Here is a 10395-nt window from a genome sequence, read left to right as displayed (position 1 = left end):
GAAAACACAAGATGAAGGGTTAAAATAGCTGAAAAATAGTAGAAGGAGATAAGCCGAAAAAATGGTGGGAGATAAAGAAAAAGAAACAGGAAAAGAATAATAGCCTTCAACCAATAAATGATCATCAAAAAAGAGAAACTGACCCTCTAAAACATTTCACAAAGACTCCCTGTGGTGTCCCACAGGGCTCAGTGTTGGGCCCCATGTTATTTATTTTTTATTTATTAATGATATATGTAAAGTATCTGAAATATTCAAATAAGTTCTATTTGCAGATGATACAAATATTTTCTGTGATTGTGATGACTTAAACAAACATATATGGTTTAATATTAATAAGTTATCATTGAATTTGAGCAAAACAAAAATGATGTTGTTTGGTAACTGTAAAAAAAATATGCACATTAATGTAACGATTAATGGGGTGGAAAGAATATATGAATGTAAATTCCTTGATGTTGTAATTGATGATAAATGAAGTTGGAAGCCACATATCTAATACATACAATCAAAATAGTCTAAAAGCATATCAGGGCTAAATAAAGCTAAATTTGTCCTAAATCATAAATCACTTTATATTCTATACTGCTCCGTGGTTCTGCCGTATGTAAACTACTGTGTGGAGGTGGGGGAGGGGAAACAATTATAAAACATCATTACATTCACTGTTAATACTTCAAAAGAGCGCGACACAAATCACACATAACCTGGGTTATCTGGATCAAACACATGCATTATTCCTACAATCAAAGTGATTTAAACTTACAGATCTGGTGGAGCTGCATACAGCATTAATCATGTTCAAAGCCACATATAGCATGCTACCAGCAAATATACAAAAATGATTCATGAAAAGAGAGGGAGAGTACAGTTTGAGAAGAAAACAGAGTTTTTATATATCCAAAGGACGCAGAAATAAAAGATGTTTCAGTGTTTCTATTTGTGGAGCCAAACTGTGGAACAGTATAGAAGCAGAAATAAAGCAATGTCCAAACATAAAACTGTTTAAAATAAGATATAAAAATATGATTTTAAAACGATATTCAAACATATCAGATGGATATTAGTTGTATATCTGTATGTAAGTATACATATGTAAATAATATGTATGTGTATATTATTTGTATCTTACTAGGCGCATAGTGTTTTTCAATTATAATTCATGCTCAGTATTTATGACAGTACTCCGTGCACGCGGGGAGAGCATGCACGGGGAGAGCATGCATGGAGAGCATGCACGGGGAGAGCATGCATGGAGAGCATGCACGGGGAGAGCATGCACGGGGAGAGCATGCACGGGGAGAACATGCACGGGGAGAGCATGCATGGAGAGAGCATGCACGGGGAGAGCATGCATGGAGAGCATGCACGGGGAGAGCATGCACGGGGAGAACATGCACGGGGAGAGCATGCACGGGGAGAGCATGCATGGAGAGCATGCACGGGGAGAGTATGCACGGGGAGAGCATGCACGGGGAGAGCATGCACGGGGAGAGCATGCACGGGGAGAACATGCACGGGGAGAGCATGCATGGAGAGCATGCACGGGGAGAGTATGCACGGGGAGAGCATGCACGGGGAGAGCATGCATGGAGAGCATGCACGGGGAGAGCATGCACGGGGAGAACATGCACGGGGAGAGCATGCACGGGGAGAGCATGCACGGGGAGCATGCATGGAGAGCATGCACGGGGAGAGTATGCACGGGGAAAGCATGCACGGGGAGAACATGCACGGGGAGAGCATGCACGGGGAGAGCATGCACGGGGAGCATGCATGGAGAGCATGCACGGGGAGAGCATGCACGGGGAGAACATGCACGGGGAGAGCATGCATGGAGAGCATGCACGGGGAGAGCATGCACGGGGAGCATGCACGGGGAGAGCATGCACGGGGAGAACATGCACGGGGAGAGCATGCACGGGGAGAGCATGCATGTTCTTGTTTACGTTCCATTCTCTCCAGGCTTCATAGGTGAACTGGGGACTCCAGACTGTCTAAATTGTGCACCTGTGGGTGTGTGTTTGGGAGTGCTCGTGTGCCCTGCCGCAGACGGACGGCCTGTCTGGGGTGCACGCCACCTTCACCATCAGTAGCAGGGAAAGGCGACTCCGTGACCCTGAAAGGGATTCAGCGGGTTAAGAAATGGAATGGATGGATGGATCAACACATGCAGTCGTCAATGAGAAAATACTTTGCATACATTGTCAAATATGGAAAACCAAGAGAATCCTACATGCAGCATTAAAAAGTTTTTATTATGAGGTTTTTTATTCTAAATATAAGCAAAAAACCTTTTCAATGTGGCATCAATTTCCACATCCTGCAGGTCTAAAACGCTGATTTGGTGAGTAATGTGTTCCGAGGTCATCATTCTAACAGCCATGAAGACACGACACTTCTTTACTGACGAGAAGCTCCACCCGACCACAGCGCCTTCAGGTTGGTGTCAGACCGTCAGGTGCTGCAGGTGAACTTGTCTCAAAGTGTCATCAGCAGACTTGCATCAAGACTCTGAACTACTGTCAGAGTTTGTGACAGACCCAGGAGTGGATCCCCGCCAGTGACAGACCACCACCATGACCAGAACCTCTGACCTCTGACCTGGTTTAGCAAACACCACACAGCTGCAGGCCCGTTTACCGGTCGTGAGGGGTACTTGGTTTCCAGACTAACCATTCGACTGCACCGCTCTGACCTGAATGACAGACCATTGCACCATTGGGACTCCAGTGACACCAAGACGCCGCCGTGAAGCTTTGCAGTACAGACCATGTGACCTGGACGATGCAGCAACGGTCTACCGCCCTGTTCTCTGGTGAGGGTCACCGTGTATAGAAAGGATGGTCGTCAGCGTAGCTGGAGAAGGCGAGGTGAGCGATACACCCAGGTCAACGTGGTCCACAGGGTAGACTGGAGGAGGAGCAACAGTCTGGACCGGCATCACCAGTCAGAACCAAACCTATTTATCCATTTTCTTAACCTGCCGCATCCGTTTCAAGGGTTGCCGGAGTCTGTTACTGTTGGGTGAAGGCAGGGTTCACCCAGGACAGGCCGCCAGTCTGTCGCAGGGCCACACAATCACACACTCACACACCTAACGACACTTCAGAGTCACCACTGTACCTATGAAGCATGGTTTTGGACGGTGGGAGGAAGCCGGAGAAAACCCACGCATGCACAGGGAGAACATGCAAACTTCACACAGAAAGGTCCCTGCTGGGATTCAAACCAGGACCTTCTCACTGTGAGGTGAGAGTGCTAACCACTACAGAACCGTGCAGTCCTGATATAAGTATAAATAGTATACATTTATATGTGATCTAATTGTTTTTTTTCCTTTTTACTTAGTGTGACAGGCAGGGCTGTGGGGGTAGTTTGTCCTTCATGGTGCACCATAGGCTAACATTCATGGCCACCACCTGTCTGTTGAGCTGTGATTGGTCCATGAGGCTGACAAATAGCAGCTGTGGGAGTCCCAGCTAGATGATGGTTTCATGGTTTGACCTTGGTGAGTGATCTTGACATGTGGACTTTTTATTAAAGTTTTTAAGCATTTGAGTTTGCAACATTTTCAATTGTATTTATATTAACAGGTGGTGGAATGAGTTCTGACCCTGGGCCACTAGAGGTAACATGAGGGGTTAGAAACATCATGTGTTTGTCCCAGGGAGAACTAACTTTTTGGTGAGTTTTTTTTTTTTTTTTTTTTTTTTTTTCCAGCAGAGTTGCTGCAGCTGTTTTGCTTCTATTGTTTTTAATGTTTTAATCAAGCCTGACACTCTTGTTTTTAATTTTAAACTTTTTAGTCCCTTGGTGGTTGGACCTGGCTGGAGGTGGCTGCCTCCCCCCTTCATCCTTGTGGTAGCTGGTGGGTGCCATATACAGTAGTAGCATTGTGTAAGGGAGGGAGGGGGCTGTTTTGGCCTACAAGTGATGGTGTCCTGCCCAGGTGCACCTCCTCTGTCTTGTATTTTCTTTTAATCCCTGTTGGTTGTGGTGTGTTTATTGGGGCCCTGAGCAGGTACTCCTGGTGAAGGTTGCATTGGAGATCTCCCTTGGCGTTGTTAGTTGGCTACCCAGCGGGGCTGAGGAGTCCCTGGAGGGAGCTGCCCTCAATCAGTGTTGGAGCATGGTCCAACTGTCAGAGTACATTGTACCCTTCTCTGGGTTTTTTATTTCTTTGTATTGTTTTTTTTATGAAACTTGTCAAGTCTTTAATTTTTAAATCTAGTCTCCATTTGGGGTGCAAATGTAAGGGGGCATTTGGTCACATTAGCAACTACAGAGTCAATGTTGTAAACAAACTGTTTTACTAATTTTATTGACAACAGAAATCCAGAGAGTTTAACATTTCAAATGTTACATTTGAGTAAGAATGTAAAATATTCTGGTCAAACTGTCACGTCTTTGACTGATGTCCGTGTTTTGATACAGAGTGAGAGCTCGTCCCGCTCCTACTCTTTGAAGCTTCATTACGTCACTGGCTGCCCTTTTAAAGGGACCCGCAGCCGCCGCAAGTCCTGACCTGCACACGCACGAGGCTCCAGGGAAATGAATGAAGCTGCGCGCGCATCATCCACTGGTCTCAGCGCACGCGCTCCTTCCAATGAAACGTCTTTCATGTCCCATAAAAGTTTCATGTAAAGCTGAGCATGAAATGTCCCACTGGTCATAAATAACTCTGACGTCAGCAAAAGCAGAGCAAATCAAGGAAACCCCAGAGTTGTGAGCAAACAGCCATGAAGACAAACGCAAGCAGATTTTTCATGGAATGGTTTAGATCAGCACTGTTGAGTTTCCTTTAGTTTTCAGAAGGAGCTTTGCTGTCTATGGTCTTTCACTTGCTTCCAGCAGACCCCTGACCCCAACCCTCTCTTCTTAAATCTACCTTTATTTTTTTTATTTTATTTATTTTTTTAAATGCAGAAAGGCAGCACGACAATGTCATTTGCATTTGACAATTCATTCCACAACTTTTGAGAGCATGGCTTAAAGCTGAGACAAACGTTCAAATGCAGTTCAGTCAGGCTCACATCCATCTCAGGACGGGTGTTGTTCCCGTCCTCTTTCAGGATCAGGATGTTTCCTTTTCTGTTAACTTCTATAGAACTCCATTCACGGATTTCCGTAATATTGCATTCTGGACAGGATGCTACTCCAGGACCACTCTTCCAGCCGGTCCATATGTTCATGGTCTTTGCATCCTCAACAAAATGAGGACGCAGTCGTCAGTGTAAAACTCACGATGTGACAGCAGTGGTACCCGCTGTGGTCTTCTGCTGCTGCAGTCCATCTGCCTCCGGGTTGGACGGGTTGTTCAGAGATGCTCTTCTGCAGACCTCGGTTGGAACTAGTGGTTCTTTGAGTTTCTGTTTATCAGCTGGAACCAGTCTGACCTCTGGCATCAACAAGGCATCTCTGCCCACCGAACTGCTGCTACTGGATATTTCCTCTTTCTGACCATTGTCTGTAAACCCCAGAGATGGTTGTGGGTGAAAATCCCAGTAGATCAGCAGTTTCTGAAGTCCTCAGACCAGCCAACAACCACGTTCAAAGTCACTTCAATCACCTTTCTTCCTCATTCTGATGCTGGTTAGACCTGCAGCAGATGGTCTGGACCATGTCTACATGCATAACGTGTGTAGTGTGTAGAAGCAGCTGGACAGGTGTACTTAATAAATTGGAAAGCGTAAATAATCTTTTAAAAATTCAAAAGTACCTAAGTTCTGCTAGATGAATGGCATACCTCACAGAAACATTACAGACCAGGTAGCAAATGGTTCTGCACATTACTCCTTATGTTGCACATATTGTATAGAATAGTGCACATAAATATTACATACTTTTGCCTAAAGATAAAATTTGTTTTATTGGCTCTGGATGTAGTGATTTAGAAGGTGACTGTTCAAAGACTGTTCAAACGGCAACTGAGATCAACGATCAACTTCTGAGTGACCCAGATCCTCCGTCCATCTTCAGAACCGGCTGATTCCCTTTTGGGGTCAGGGATTTGCTGAGGCGGCCCAACATTTGTTGGGTGAAGGCGGGGACGCCCTGGACAGGCTGCCAGTGAGTTGCAGGGCCACACACTCTCAGGGACAACTTAGAATTTTCTGTTAACTTTTGAAGCATATTTGTGGACTGTGGGAGAAAGGCGGAGTGTCTGGATAAAAGCCAAGCATGCAAGAGGAGAACATGCATGGCCCTCGTAGAAAGAACCCAGCTAGGAGCACCAACCACAAGGCCGCTGCACGGCCCAGACCAGATCTTCATGTGAAAATAAAAGATGTCTGTGGGATTCTAATGAAATGTTAAGCTGCCGTCTCCTGCTGACAGAATTGGAGTCTGGTAGCTGTGTTGCTATGCCAACTGTAATTTTTATCTTCTTTACTGTGTTTGGAGGTTCTGCTAAGGAAAGGAGGGATGTCTGTCCGTCTGGTTATTGAATTCAATGGATATTTTCACATCAAATCAAATAAATGTCATTGTTTCAAAGGATATTGGTCTTGGACCCACAGTTCCAGTGGCTGCATTTACAGTACAGACCAAAAGGTTAGACACACCTTCTCATTCAAAGAGTTTTCTTTATTTTCATGACTATATTTGTAGATTCACACTGAAGGCATCAAAACTATGAATTAACACGTGTGGAATTATATACATAACCAAAAAATGTGAAACAACTGAAAATATGTCATATTGTAGGTTCTTCATAGTAGCCACCTTTTGCTTTGATTCCTGCTTTGTACACTCTTGGTATTCTCTTGATGACCTTCTAGAGGTAGTCACCTGAAATGTTTTCCACTTCACAGGTGTGCCCTGTCAGGTTTAATAAGTGGGATTTCTTGCCTTATAAATGGGGTTGGGACCATCAGTTGTGTTGTACAGAAGTCAGGTGGATAAACAGCTGATAGTCCTACTGAATAGACTGTTAGAATTTGGATTATGGCAAGAAAAAAGCAGCTAAGTACAGAAAAACGAGTGGCCATCATTGCTTTAAGAAATGAAGGTCAGTCAGTCCCAAAAATTGGGAAAACTTTGAAGGTCCCCGGCTGGACGGTGTTGCAGTGGTTAGCGCTCTTGCCTCACAGCAAGAAGGCCCCCGGTTCAAGCCCAGGCTGGGGGACATGGAAAAAAAAAACACAACATCAATGGGGGACCTTTCTGTGTTTTGAATTGAATTGAAGGCAGTTTGCATGTTCTCCCCGTGCATGCGTGGGTTTTCTCCGGGATCTCCGGCTTCCTCCCACCGTCCAAAAACATGCTTCATAGGTTGATTGGCAACTCTAAATTGTCCATAGGTGTGAGTGTGAGAATGAATTGATGTGTGGTTGAGGATATTCCATCCTGCGACAGACTGGCGACCAGTCCAGGGTATCCCTTGCCTACGCCCAAGTGGCCGGGATAGGCTCCGGCAACCCCGTGACCCCGAAAGGGAATAAACGGTTAAGAAGAAGAAGAAGAAGAAGAAGATGAATGAAAGTGTCCCCATGTGAGTCACAAAAACCATCAAGCGCTACAAAGAAAATGGCTCACATGTGGACCCCCCCCAGGAAAGGAAGACCAAGAGTCACCTTGGCTGCAGAGGATGAGTTCATCCGAGTCAGCAGCCTCAGAAATGGCAGCTTAACAGCAGCTCAGATTAGAGAGCAGGTCAATGGAACACAGAGTTCTAGCAGCAGACAAATCTCTACAACAACTGTTCAAAGGAGACTGTGGGAATCAGGCCTTCATGTAGAATATCTGCTAGGAAACCACTTCAAAGAAAGGCAACAAGCAGAAGAGACTTGTTTGGGCTAAACAACACCAGGAATGGACATCAGACCAGTGGAAATCTGTGCTTTGGTCTGATGAGTCCAAATGGGAGATTTTTGGTTCCAACCACCGTGTCTTTGTGCGACGCAGAAAAGGTGAACGGATGGACTCTACATGCCTGGTTCCCACTATGAAGCATGGAGGAGGAGGTGTGATGGTGTGGGGGGGCTCTGCTGGTGACACCGTTGGGAATTTATTCCAAATTGAAGGCAGACTGAACCAGCATGGCTACCAGAGCATCTTGCAGTGGCATGCTATTCCATCTGGTTTGCATTTAGTTGGACCATCATTTCTTTTTCAACAGGACAATGACCCCAAACACACCTCCAGGCTGTGGAAGGGCTATTTGACCAAGAAGGAGAGTGATGGGGGGCTGCACCAGATGACCTGGCCTCCACAGTCACCTGAACCCAATCCAGATGGCTTGGGGTGAGCTGGACCGCAGAATGAAGGCAAAAGGGCCAACAAGTGCTAAGCATTCTGGGAACTCCTTCAAGACTGTTGGAAGACCATTTCAGGTGACTACCTCTGGAAGCTCATCAGGAGAATGCCAAGAGATTTTATGCAGGTGTCTGAATTCAGTCAAGAGTTGGATGAATGATTATTTTCTCCAACTTAACAAAGTCAAAACTGAGGTTCTAGTCTGTGCTCCTGACAGTTGCCTCCCCCAGATAGTCCAGTGGTTCGGTCCAATTGCTTCCCTTATCAAGCTGTCTGTCAGGAACCTTGGGGTGACTCTAGACCCGGTTTTATCCCTTTATCTCACGTTGGGTCAGTTGTTGCTCTAGTTTTTATCATCTTAAAAGTATTGCAAAACTGAGTCCAGTTGTGTCGCGTTCTGAGTTGGAGATGCTCATCCAGGCTTTTCTATCTTCTCGTCTTGATTACTGCAACTCCATCTTCACGTTTAAGCAAAAAATCTCTAGAACGGCTCCAGGTTGTCCAGAACTCTGCACGCTGCAAGGCTTTTAACTAAATCCTCCAAGTTTTCACACGGCACCCCGTTGTTAATCCAGCTGCACTGGCTCCCCATCCGCTACAGAGTGCATTTTAAAATCCTGGTTTTAACACACACAGCGCTTAATACCTGAGCCCCAGTCTACATAGAAGACCTTTTGCAGCCGTCCACTCCCAGCAGGTCGCTGAGGTCATGTGACCAGGTCTGCTGGTTGTTAAAAACTAAAGGTGACAAATCCTTTGCAGCAGTGGCTCCATCCCTCTGGAACTGCCTTCCTCTCAGCCTCAGATCTGCAGACTCAGTGTTTTCTTTAAAAAAAAAACAGCTAAAAACATCTTTTTAAAATTGCATTTTATTAATTATTTTTTATTTTCTGTGTTTTACTGTGTTTTATTGTGAGGCACTTTGTAAATTTTTATCTTGATAGGTGCTATACAAATAAAAAAGGTTATTAATATTAAGAGTGTACAAAGCAGGAATCAAAGCAAAAGGTGGCTACTATGAAGAACCTACAATATGACATATTTTCAGTTGTTTCACATTTTTTTGTTATGTATATAAATCCACATGTGTTTATTCATAGTTTTGATGCCTTCAGTGTGAATCTACAATTTTCATAGTCATGAAAAGGAAAAAAAACTCTTTAAATGAGAAGGTGTGTCCAAAGTCTTGGTCTGTACTGTACATTTGTGCACGTACATGTGCAGGGTGTTAGGTGTGCTGTGCCGGAGTTACACACCTCTATGTCGTTAAGTTCTTTTATAAGAAGTTGTTTACACAGTGACTCAATGTAAGACAAAGGTTAAAACCTTATAAGACATTTCAAACATCCATTTTGTTATAGATAGTCCCTAAAAAATGGCAAGTTCATAAAAATGCTATAAAATCAGAAGTCAAATGCAATGTAAAAACAGCCTATGAGGTAAAACATAACTGGTAAAACTGTGAGGGTATACGAGAAAATATGTAAATAAAAATAAAATACAGGAGTTTGTAATTAAGCTGCATTTGACTCGAGTGCTTAACCATGCTTGTTTAGTAATGCAACAGATGTAGGAATAAATGATCATTTGTAGCTATTGCTTTTGTGTCTCATTCCTCAACAGCGCCGCCCTGTTGGTAAATGTTCATATTTGCCATGCAGTGGATTGGAGGTTATGTTTATGATTCTTTTTGCCTGACCCCCAACACGGACTCATACACCTTGAGCAGAAAAGGATCCTTTTAAACTACGATCCGATTCCTAGATCCCTAAAGTGGATCCAGATCCTCTTCATCCAAACTTCCAGACAGAAATTCCTGCTACTGAACAGTTTTCCAGATTCTTGGATTTCTTCCAGATCATCAAGTTAAATGAAATCTGTGTCCAAACCAACAAGTAAACTAGAATGGATGTCACATGTTAGTTTCCTAAAGTTCTCCAATGTTGTTTTTCCACATCCAAAGAATCCAAAGGGAACATTCTTAGAACATTCTTAGAACATTCTGATGTGTATCTTGTGATGATCTATGTTATGTTACCAAATACAGTACAGACCAAGAGTTTGGACACACCCTCCCATTCATTTGAATGAGAAGGTGTGTCCAAACTTTTATTTTGTTCTGGATGGTCACATGAC

General features: G+C 44.2%; 1 long non-coding RNA gene across 1 annotated transcript; it reads left to right on the top strand.

Moving 5' to 3' along the window:
• Positions 1-3396: 3396 nt before the first annotated feature.
• Positions 3397-3949, top strand: LOC105357654 (uncharacterized). The gene is made up of 3 exons (XR_911526.4): positions 3397-3511; positions 3597-3687; positions 3810-3949. It is a non-coding gene; the product is annotated as an uncharacterized LOC105357654 (long non-coding RNA).
• Positions 3950-10395: the final 6446 nt, after the last annotated feature.

The sequence above is a fragment of the Oryzias latipes genome, chromosome 12 (genome assembly GCF_053564925.1).
Source record: "Oryzias latipes strain Hd-rR chromosome 12, Olatipes_Hd-rR_3.1".
Taxonomy (NCBI): domain Eukaryota; kingdom Metazoa; phylum Chordata; class Actinopteri; order Beloniformes; family Adrianichthyidae; genus Oryzias; species Oryzias latipes.
The sequence above is the reverse complement of the archived record's forward strand: the minus strand, read 5'-3'. Positions and strand labels throughout refer to the sequence as shown.